Source organism: Tiliqua scincoides, chromosome 4 (assembly GCF_035046505.1).
Source record: "Tiliqua scincoides isolate rTilSci1 chromosome 4, rTilSci1.hap2, whole genome shotgun sequence".
In the NCBI taxonomy this organism is placed as follows: Eukaryota; Metazoa; Chordata; class Lepidosauria; order Squamata; family Scincidae; genus Tiliqua; species Tiliqua scincoides.
The window spans coordinates 59242863-59255012 of NC_089824.1; the positions used below are offsets into that span (position 1 = coordinate 59242863).

General features: G+C 42.3%; 1 protein-coding gene and 1 pseudogene across 1 annotated transcript in view; one reads left to right on the forward strand and one right to left on the reverse strand.

Moving 5' to 3' along the window:
* Nucleotides 1-12150, forward strand: part of PTPRM (protein tyrosine phosphatase receptor type M) — a 544564-nt gene that overhangs the window by 307276 nt on the left and 225138 nt on the right. The window lies entirely within an intron of this gene.
* On the reverse strand, nucleotides 6215-6330 carry LOC136650275 (5S ribosomal RNA; annotated as a pseudogene).

The window sequence follows — 12150 nt, forward strand, 5'->3', positions numbered from 1 at the left end:
GTCTCCAGAAGTGGTGCGACCGTTCCAATTGCATCGTAGTCATCACCCCTGGACAGGCATAAGTAAAAAACAAAAACCCTGTTTCTGGTGGTGGCGCAATCGTTCTGATCATGTCATTGCCATCCCCCCCACCCAGCCAAGACTTGCCTTGTTTCTCAAACACCCTGTGAGTCTGAGAACCTCTGGCATAGAGTTTTTCAAAGCTTATTCTTTGAAAATAAGGAACAAAGCTGCAGTACTGTTATGTGGATGGCTTCTTTACTTCTTTAAGATAATTACTTACCACATTAAGTAATGAGTGATGAGTAATGACTTACCACTTACTTATGAGTTCAAGGGAGCATCATTATTTTTATCCTTTACTGCTATGTTTTCAGTTACCATTCTGTTCCCTTTTTCCACCTGCCAGTTTAATCACTGCTATTTCAAGTAATCATCTGAAAGAATTAGGAGATTTAAAACTACAGGTTGAGTCTCAGCATCCTGGAGGGTTCTGTTCCAGGAACTTCTGTGAATGTGGATTTTCATGTTAAACAAAAGCAATTTAAAAACCCTTTAGGCAGCAGTTTAAAAATAGCCTGCTTACCATGTTAACAGGGCAGGCAGGCAACTGATAAATCTCCCTCTCTGGGAATCAGAACAGCTTTATTTCAGCTGGGAAGCAGACCCTCCCTTTCCTCTGGAGCAGAGAAAGAATGCAAAGCGATAATCTCTTCTGAATTGCTTTGCAGTCCTTCACACCCATGCTCTGGGGGAAGGAAAGGGTCTGCCTCCTAGGTGAAAGGAAGCTGTTCGAAACCCTGGAAAGAGGAAAAGAGATTGATTGCCTGCCTGCCATGTTACCATGGTATTTTAGACTATTAACCATTGCCTAAAAGGAATATTTATCTTTTAATTTAAAGGGCCAACCTCATTTGTTTTGCAATAAAACCACAGGTGAAAAATCTGCTGATAATTAGGTAATATTTGTACATTGCATTATATTTAAGACAGAAAGGGGAAATATTTATTTATTTATTTAAAGTTTAAACTTTTAGCAACCTGCCTGGGAGCTGATGTAACAAACAGAACATTCTTGATTCAAAACTCATTTCAGCCAAGAACAGTTCAGTGTGGCCTTGGGTAAACCACTCTCTCATTCCATACATCTGTAATATGGAGAGAATACTGATTTAGCTTACAAAGTCATTAATCTGTGTGATAATCTGCAAAATAATTTACATGAAGTGTTTTGCAATCTGTAAAGCACTCTTGAAAAGTTTGTTATTATTGTTGGGTTCCAGGGAAACATCATTAAATCAATAGACACAAATTAGTCATAACTAACTTTAGTCCCCTTTTCATTTCAATGGTTCTTCATTAGGATCCACTTCCTTTGGAAACAACCTGTTGTTGTTATGGATTAATTAGCATTTTCTCAGCTGGGTACAGTTTATACATATTATTCTGTATAAATCTTTAACTATAAGGGAAGAAAAGAAACAGTTGCCATTTGCTAGAGGCAAAAAAAAAATGTCCAATTCATTGAGCTTAAGCGATCTAGGCTAAAAATATTAGATGTATGCTGATTTGTTTTTCAGTTGCCAGATAAAATTACCAGATAGTATTCTGGATGCCCCATAGATGAAACTAGCAGCACCATTGTAAGGGAAAGAAAACAGCAATCCCCAAAAATTTCACCATCACCATGGAGTTTCTTCTGTGCTAATTAGCCATTTGTGTTTGAAACTGAAGGCTAACTTGCTTCAGCTGTCTGGCTCCAAGAAACAGACAGTAAATCTGTTACTTGCAGAGGGGTAAAAATAATCTGCAACCTTATGTTAGACCAGCGGTGTCCAAACTTTTTGGCAGGAGGACCACATCATCTCTCTGACACTGTGTTGGGGGCCAGGAAAAAAAAAGAATTAATTTACATTCAAATTTGAATGAATGTACATAAATGAATATATTAGAGATGGAACTTATATGAATGAATGAAGGTCTTGTAATAGGTCAAGACCTATAAAAGGCCTTGCACAAAGCAAGGCCAGTTTTTCCTTTGCTGCCACTGCTGCATCACAGGCATGAAACAGCAAGCAGTGGAGAGAGCCCTCATCCCATAGTTCACACGAGAGGTTGAACAGTTGGCCGTCACGCTGAGAGCAGTTGTGTCAGGCCAGCATGGCTCCAGCAATTCTCCGAAAGGCCAGAGGCTCATTGGAGACTGGGGGATCTCCACAGGCTGGAGTCCTTGAGGGCCACAAATGGCCCTAGGGCCAGGGTTTGGGCACCCCTGTGTTAGACTAACTGCAGTTATTGCACATTCTCTTGATAATTAAGGTCAATGTCAATGTAGGACCTCAAATTTCACCTTAGTTCTAAACTCATTAGGTAACACTAACTGTATGTCCCCAGCTTTGCTTGATAAAATGGAGCCATGAAGCCTACAAACTAAAGCATAAGCCTAGCACAGAGGAGAGGAAGAGTGCAGATGCTTAACTATTGTTCATATTTCATTGTCACCATCCTGGGCTGCTTTCCCCCCCCCCCTTGCAAGTGAAGCTATTGCATCACATATACTATGGCCCTTTGGACAAGGAATAATTTCCCGGTTCAATTTATCATCTGTAATGATTATAATGATATACCAGAATAAAAATTAAAGACTTCCTTTCTTTATACATAACAAATGCTACATATTCTGTATGATGTTGTCACATGTTGGACATATGTTGGACTTCATGCCAATAAATTCCCCCTACTCAAGTCTCGTTGAAATGAACAGGAAGGAGACCAAGTTGCTGCATCCCTGTTCATTCCACCAGGGTTTGATCAGGAGACGTTTCTAGGAGATTGCTTTCTTAATCTGTGTTCATTGTTAGGTGGAAAAATGTAGCTGTACTTTATTTATGCACTTCACTAAGTGCAATGGCTGTCTATTGATTCTGCTGTAACCACCCAGCATGGTTAATGCAGATTCTTGGAACTGCACTAAGCTTTTCAGTGTAAATGATTGTTGTCGTTTTATTGATCAACACATCAGTTCTGTCACATAAAAATCTTTAATTTCTCTGATGGATAGAGGGAGAGGAAGAGACAGAGTAAGCACAAATTCTAGCACATTATTGTATTACTGCTTATAGCTTTACCACCTTTTCTTACACTTGGGGAAGATATTAAGCAAGAATATGGGTTTCTGTTTAGCTATATTTGGATCCAGTCCGTTACAATTACACTTGAAGGCTATTCAAAAAATTATTGCTTGACAGTCAGTTGTTTAAGCATCTGAATGAATAGAAATGTTCTGGAACCAAGTACAGTTGCTGTAAAGAGAACAGAAACCCAGAAAATCAAACTGTTCATGTACTTTTAGAAGCATAATTTCATTGATTATCACAGGGATCATTGTCTGAGGTTTAATATAGCCAAATAGTACTATCACTATTGTTACTGTAAAAATATTTATAGTTTGATTTTTAACCAAAATTCACGAAGTAGTTACTGTTGCAGAATAAATGAATACATGGAATCATAGAGACTCTCCAGTCCTTTTCCAGAAGTGTAGCCATATTTGAAGAAGCAAAAACAACAAAGAAACCTATAGCCTGAAACCTGAAAGGGTGCAATCCTAACCCACTTTCCAGCACCAACATAAGGGCAATGAAGCTCTAAGGTAAAGGAACAAATATTCCCTTACTTTGAGGAAGCCTCCATGAGTGATACCCAACTGCAGGATGCAGCACACGTCCCATTGACACAGCTATACTGGTGCTGGAAAGTTGGTTAGGATTGCGCCCAAATACTCTTAAATCGGGAAGCACCTTAAATCAGGAAGAAGGATGGGTGTGATTATGCTCTGGGCCTCTAGAGTTCCATACAATTGGGTTCAGGATATCTTTTTCAGTATCCACCAGACTGAGCTCAACAGCTGAATGTTCAAAGAGTGTGTCAAAAGTGAGTCCAATCTGCAAGCTATTCCTTACTGTACACTTGATCTATATGATAGGTATCATGCTGATTATTAGCTGTATTCTGATGCGCAGCTTACCAGTGCAGTCTGCATCCCTCAACAGACAATTTCTACATGAGCTGTTTCATGATGCTCAGTTCCGCAACAGGAAGTGCACCTCAGATTGGCATGATTGCCTTGTAGATAATTGTTTGGGATCAAAAGTTATGTGAACAGCTTTCCTGATTTAAGAAACAAAAGATGTATCTTAGCGTTCCTCCTGTCTCTCGCCATGGCAGGACTATATATTTGGACAGTGCAGGCATAGCTGTCAACTTCAATGCTATTGTTCAAAAGGGAGTAATTACCAGCTTGCTCAACCTCACTGCTGAGGCGTGTGGGAGAGGCTTACTTAGTGATAACTGTCAGACAGAGATATAAATAATAGCAGTGGGATCTAGGATTACAACAGGCACTGTGTACTGGAATTGTGGTAGTAAAGAAGATGGGAGATTTCCATTCTTAGACACTAATATCTACTCCCTTTCCCTGACTGACAGTTTCAGGTCAAGTCTAGGCAGACTTCTAATCATATGGTAACACTGTTCCTGGACAGTGTTACTTTGAACTGCAGATGGGGAATTGATGGTTGGCTGTTCTCCCATAACCCCTTCCCACCCCAATCCATACATGCAGAAAATTTAACATGTCAAAAAGGAAGCTAGGAGGTTTCCTATTGACAGCTCACATTATCTATGTTTAAAAATATTTTTATTGAAGGAAGCATTGAACTATTTGATTTCCTCCACCTTCAGTGTGAAGTGGTGGAACAGTTATGTGAAGAGCTTTTGGCCTAAACTGTGCATGGGCAGGTACACCTCATTTTGAAGTGGGAACCTAAATATGTTATAAAGCTTCTAAAATTACCTCGAAATATCATAGAAATTAGAGAAGTCACATGCATACTGTGTGGAACAAAAAGGTATTTTTGAAAAAAAGTTATTCAGATTTGTCTTGATAAGTTTGTGGCTGTAGTCACAGAAAAAAAATATACAAAAAAAATCAGTATCAGAAAATATTACTTGAGCAGCAATCCTATACACACTTTCTTGGAAGTAAACCCCACTGAATACAAAGGGATGTATTTTTCTGTAAACCCACATAGGATTGCACTGTTAACTCAGTTTTGCTTTCATCTGGTAATAGTGATTTTAAAATTATGAAACAATTTGGATACTTTTTAAAATGTCATATGATGTTAGGTCCAAGTTAGTTGTTGGTTCTTCCAGAAGTATTGCTTCTTGTATTTGTATGTCTATCATGAACATTATTCCCTGTCTTTATTTTATTTGGAGCACATTATTTAAGGCTCTATAAAGTTGTAGGTTTGCAAGGTAAACTACAGGGTCATCTCCTGCTATCATTGCCTGCAAACTGTTTCTGAATTATAGCTTTACAACTTATACAATAACCCAAAACTTGGTCGAGCAAGTCTGTGATATCAAAGTGATGGAGTTTTATTGATGCCCGTAATTGTCACTCTTTTATGGCAAACAAGTAGTCTTATTTATGGCCAAATGGTCAATTCCAGTTACACTGAGGGAACAGTGCAGTAATTGCTTACATTGTAAAAAATGTTGTAATTCATTTTTGTTATGCAGTTGAATTTGTCCTTGAATTTCACAGCGACTAGAATTAACCATTTTTGGGTGCAGGTTGTGTGTGATATATGTACTATAATGACTTGTTGAGAAGTATGATTGCTCTTTTACACATTTTAATGACCATTCACAGGAAGCCATGCAAAAAGTTTCTGAGTGTTCTGTTATAAAAGGCTATACTAAGGGACTAAAATCTGGTCCACACAATTGCTGCCACTCACACCTGTTAAATCAAGGGATAAAAAAGACTGTTCAAAGAAAAGACAGTCAGAAAAAAGACTGTCCAAAACTGGCATTAGACCAGTGAAGGAGAAGTCTGTTCCTGAACTTCTCTCCATTTTTAAAAAAATTCACTTTGAATTTAGACTACAGAATGGCTCTAAGGTTTTTGCTCTCTGAAAGAAAATGCAGATTGTGGAAATTAATGGAATTTTTTTGGAAGGATGGCCCTGTAAAGATATTGAGGGGTGGGGGGAGCGCAACACGTATCTTTGGATTCAATGCTTTTGGTTGAGAAGTATTACTTGGCAACCCTTTCATGTGTGATGTGTGACACTCGGGTATACGCATATACATGGTGCTGGATGGTGGTTGGCAACCTTCAGTCTCGAAAGACTATGGAATAAGCCTACAGCACCCAGTATTCCCAGGCAGTCTCCCATCCAAGTACTAACCAGGCCTGACCCTGCTTAGCTTCCAACATCAGATAAGATTGGGCATGTGCAGGGTATGACTGCAAGAGAATGTGACCCAGGCCAATACCATGACTTTGAAAGCGGGATAAACTTGACTATTGTTCCTTGGAAAATTCTATGGGCAGTCACACTTTGTCTGCTCAGCACGTTTGACATTGTGAACAAAAGCCACATCTTGTGAGCTTCCTGTCTTGAAGTAAACAGTGTTGCTAATAACAAAAAAAGAAAGGTCTCCAACCATAACTGCCCTCGCCAACCCTGGAGCTAAATTCAATCAGAGAGTCTATGCTAATGAAACCTGGCCTCCAGAGCTTGTCACAAGTCCTTTGTTGTACCCTTAATGCAAACAAATAGCGGCACACATTTAAGGACCAGGGATGAGCCATCAAGGGTCATCAAGCCACAAAAGAAGGTGCCTTGTTGAGAGTACCTCACAAAAAATTGCACAGAATACTATGGAAAGAAAAAAAAGTTTGGGTCTCAAAAGCCCATGTGTCTTTGATCCTTCACCCATCTGCTGCTACAAGCATTTGTTTAACCTGCTGGTTCTGAATGAAACATCTGGATTGCAGCCATGATGCAAGAACCAGTGGCACCCAGGACTAGTAACTACCCATTCCCCTTTTCTTTTCCAATCTGCTTCCCTCCCTTGAGCCTGTGCCATTGTGCCAGCACTTTGGCTGGACAGCTATCCTTTGTGGGCTGACTAGCAATGTGCCCTCCTTTCCCAGGATAGCAGTTCCAGCTGCTTCCCCCTCTTGAGTCAATGATGGCTACAGCCTAGCCACTGGGTGCGTCAAAGCCCCTTTTAGCCTTATTTACCCTGCTCTTTAACAGGAAGCTCACTTAGGGTCCAATCCTATTCAGTGCACGCTGGTTCACTGCCAGCGTGCACTGTCACAAACATGTTGTCAGACGCGTATGCAGGTTCTAGTGCCAGTGCTAGCCCAGTGCTGGCTAGCGCTGGTGGAGCATCAGAGCTGCACCACTCGGCAGTCACACGGACCACTGGACAGGGAGAGGTAGATGGAGGCATGGGGGGAGGCAAGGAGGAGGTGTTCCGGGTTGGGGGGATGTGGATGGAGAGCAAGGAGAGGGTGGGAAGGAGGAGTGCCAGGGGGAGGGAGTGGGGCGGGAGGGAGGGAGGAAGAACCGATGGAACCTCACTCCACTGGATCCTGAACCTCCATGTTGGGCTGTCTGCCCAACATGGAGGCTCTGAATTCTACGCCGACCCTCGGGTTGTCATAGAATTGAGTAGCCCCATTGCAGGGCTACTTACTTTACTTTGGGGAAGGGAATGAATTTCCCCTTTTCCCATGGAGGTGACGGTAGCTGCCTGGGGTGCCATTTTTTGTGCTGCTGTAGCTCCACGTGCCAGGTAGCCTTTCTGTACATCAGAATACAATTAGGGATTTTTAACTTCAAGTTTGTTAAACTTTGCATAAAGAATTGATAGGAGTTCAACAGCAACAAGTTGAGAAACTAGCACTTCTCTGAGAACAATTTAATTCAGTGAATGAACAGCTACTCTTCCTCATTCTCTGTTAATAATCCTTTATATGCATTTCATAGCTCTAAACCTTAAGAATTTCTCTGAGATCAAACAAAAATTCCATCAGTGCAAAAAATAATTGTGAAGTAATTGTGTTCTAAGACACCGATGCAGGCAGAACTTGAAAAGGTGCTAACCATACATTTAATGACAGCCCTAAAAGATGAGACAGGCACATCTTGTCCCTAAGGTTTGATTTGGTTAGGCTTACTATAATATGCAGGTGATTATTCAGATAGTTCAAACAAATAAATTCATTGCCCCATTTCCTCACAAAAAATTTAGAAGTGCGGAATAAGGAGAGAGAACATTATGTTTTAACCCAAAAAGTGTTGGGTCTTCATTTGAATGAGGTATAATGAGAAAAGATACCAAACATATCCAGTGGCATACAGTATAATCGTTTGTGTATGAGAGTTGACTTCATCAGGGAGCCACAAGGCTGTCTTATTTGCCCTAAAACAGACCTAGCACACCTTCTCCTTAGGAATGTGAAAAACCTTCTCTCTGAAATGCTCTTCACTTCAGCTGAAAGAGAAATCGCTGACATTTTCCAGTAACCTTTGTAATAGTAGAACATTGCTAAACAAAAACAGATCTGCTCAGCCAGATTACACATAACAAAATATTACAGCCACAGCCTGTGATGTTAGTGGTAAATCTGTAGTAGGAAATAAGCTTTAGCAAAGCAGAGGTTTTAGAAATGGCAGGAAAGAGTGGTGTTTATAGCATTAAGAAGAATTAAATTCTCATGACTGTAACCATTCCATACACAGATTTGTCATGTGGCCATGCACCAGCTGTATTTGTCTCGGCCAGAATACACTCCAGATTAGGGCTCCACTTTTCCAGCTTTATTTCTGGGAGTTCTTTGCTTTTGTACTGAAGAACTCACCAACCTTGCATTGTTATCTATAATATCTAGTGAGCAGACTTTATCTCTGTGGCTCCTGACTAGAAGCATGGGGTTGAAACTACAGTGAAGTATATTTAGAATAGACCTAAGGAAAAATGCCCTAACACTAAGAGCAGTCTGGCACTGGAGCAGTCTGCTTTGTGCAGCTTTGGATTCTGCCTTATCAGAGGTGTTCTAGCAGAGACTGGGCAGCCACCTGCCACGGATGCAGTAGGGATTGCTGGCACTGCAGAAGGGAAATCAGCTCCAAGGTTCCTTCCAGTTTGAACATTCTGTGATCACGTTTGAAACAATAATACACATGAATGGCTCTCAAGCCCAGCACAGGGGGAAATGACTCCTAAAGCATGTGGTGCCTCTGTCACCCTCATATCACTCCTATCTCTCCTGCACACACACTGGCTGCCTACTCTGCTTTGGTTTAAAAGAGGCGGGAGAGGCAACATGAAGCTTCCTGGGTGACCTTGGGCCAGTCACTTTTTCTCAGCCACACCTACCTCACAGGGTTGTTGTGAGGACAAAAGGAGGAGGCAGCTGTGTACACCGGCCTGAGCTCCTTGGAGGAAGGGCGGTATAGAAATGTGAAAAATAATTAAATAAATAATAATGGCAGTGGTGGCCCGCTTATCCTGCTCACCCTCCTGCAGTCCCTGCTGAGTGAAGAAGAGGGGAGGAGATGATTGCAGTGGCTGTTTTCTTCCTGAATAAGGACTGGGATTGCCACTGCCCCCAGTGCCTCCCCTCAACAGTTTACCTGTCTCCTCCTCCGTGCTCTGTTAGCGTTTGAAATAATACAGCAGAATGGGGCAGAATGAGGAAGCCAGGAGCAGAAGCAGGAATATAGTTCCACTCCACTTTGCTGTTCTGTTTCAAAGCAGCAAAGCAAGGAAGAAGTAGAGGGATAAAGAGGAGCTTGATGAGGCAGCTTTGGAAGTGGCTGATGTATGCCACCTGAGGCTGCCTGCCTCACTTTGCCTCATGGCTGGGCCAGCCCTGGTGGCTTTGCTTGTCAAATAATACTTGTCAATGTCAAGTAGCAAATGAACTGAAACCTTTCCAATCAGTGGATCATAATTGACAAATTAAAGATCAATAAGTCACTGGGCCCTGATGGCATCCACTCAAGAGTTATTAAGAAATGAAGAATGAAGTTTGCTGATCTCTTGACTAAAATATGCAACTTGTCTCTAAAAACAGCCACGGTGCCAGAGGATTGGAGTATAGGAAAGATCATACCAATCTTTAGAAAGGAAGGAGGGGGGACCCTGAGGAACTATAGGCCGGTCAGCCTAACATCTATAATGGGTAAGATGGTGGAATGCCTCATCAAAGATAGAATCTCAAAACGCATAGCCGAACAAGCCTTGCTGAGGGAGAGTCAGCATGGCTTCTGTAAGGGTAAGTCTTGCCTCACGAAACTTTTAGAATTCTTTGAAAAGGTCAACAGGCATGTGGATGCGGGAGAACCCGTGGACATTATATATCTGGACTTTCAGAAGGTGTTCGACACGGTCCCTCACCAAAGGCTACTGAAAAAACTCCACAGTCAGGGAATTAGAGGGCAGGTCCTCTCCTGGATTCAGACCTGGTTGAAGACCAGGAAACAGAGAGTGAGTGTCAATGGGCAATTTTCACAATGGAGAGAGGTGAAAAGCGGTGTATCCCAAGGATCTGTCCTGGGACCAGTGCTCTTCATAAATGACCTGGAGACAGGGTTGAGCAGTGAAGTGGCTAAGTTTGCGGACGACACCAAAATTTTCCGAGTGGTGAAGACCAGAAGTGATTGTGAGGAGCTCCAGAAGTATCTCTCCAAACTGGCAGAATGGGCAGCAAAATTTATTTATTTATTCGATTTATATTCCGCCTTTCTCCCTGAAGGGCACCCAAGGCGGCTTACAATCAGGTTAAAATACAAGACAACAGATAAACACTAAAAATACAAAACACTTAAAAACAATTAAAACAAGATAAAATACATAGATAAATGGCACATGTATTTCAATGTAAGTAAGTGTAAAGTCATGCACATTGGGGCAAATGGGTTCTGCGCTGTCTGTGACAGATCAGGAGAGAGATCTTGGGGTGGTGGTGGACAAGTCGATGAAAGTGTCAATCCAATGTGCGGTGGCAGTAAAGAAGGCCAAGTCTATGCTTGGGATCATTAGAAAAGGTGTTGAGAACAAAACAGCTAATATTATAATGCCGTTATACAAATCGATGGTAAGGCCACACCTGGAGAATTGTGTCCAGTTCTGGTCACCACATCTCAAAAAGGATATAGTGGAAATGGAAAAGGTGCAAAAGAGAGTGACTAAGATGATTACTGGACTGGGGCACCTTCCTTATGAGGAAAGGCTACGGCGTTTGGGCCTCTTCAGCCTAGAAAAGAGACGCCTGAGGGAGGACGTGATTGAGACATACAAAATTATGCAGGGGATGGACAGAGTGGATAGAGAGATGCTCTTTACACTCTCACATAACACCAGAACCAGGGGACATCCACTAAAATTGAGTGTTGGGAGAGTTAGGACAGAAAAAAGAAAATATTTCTTTTCTCAGCGTGTGGTCGGTCTGTGGAACTCCTTGCCACAGGATGTGGTGATGGCATCTGGCCTGGATGCCTTTAAAAGGGAATTGGACAAGTTTCTAGAGGAAAAATCCATTACGGGTTACAAGCCATGATGTGTATGTGCAACCTCCTGATTTTAGAAATGGGCTATGTCAGAATGCCAGTGCAAGGGAGGGCACCAGGATGCAGATCTCTTGTTATCTGGTGTGCTCCCTGGGGCATTTGGTGGGCCGCTGTGAGATACAGGAAGCTGGACTAGATGGGCCTATGGCCTGATCCAGTGGGGCTATTCTTATGTTTTTATTATGTCAGGAAGGATTTGAGGTTGCCCTTTTGCAGCTGTGTTGCATTTTGCACTGATGTTCTTCGCCACTGTGGCACCCAGATCCAGAGGTGCTGCTCCCTACGTGAAAGTGCCACCCAACAGCTGCTGCTTCCCCCCCCCAAGAGGTATTCTGAGGGTCAGAGAGGCTATGCATGTGCCTCTCAACCCTCAGAAGGCCTTCAGGAGGCCAAAAATTATCACTTCCAGTTTTTAGCCAAAAAGCAGATGTGAGGTTTTTGCCCCCCAGAAAACCTTCTGAGGGCCAGGGAAGCTGTGTTTGGCCTCCCTGACCCTCTGAAGGTCTTCTAAGATCTTCTGGAGGCCAAAAATTGTCACTTTCAGTTTTTGGCAGAAAACCAGAAGTGATAATTTTCAGCCCCCAGAAGGCTTTCTGAGGGCCAGGGAAGCCGTGTACTGCCTCTCCAGCCTTCAGAATGCCTCTGGGGGGAGGCAGCAGGTGCGGGGGTGGCGCATGCCACCTCTACCTATCTGCCACCCAAG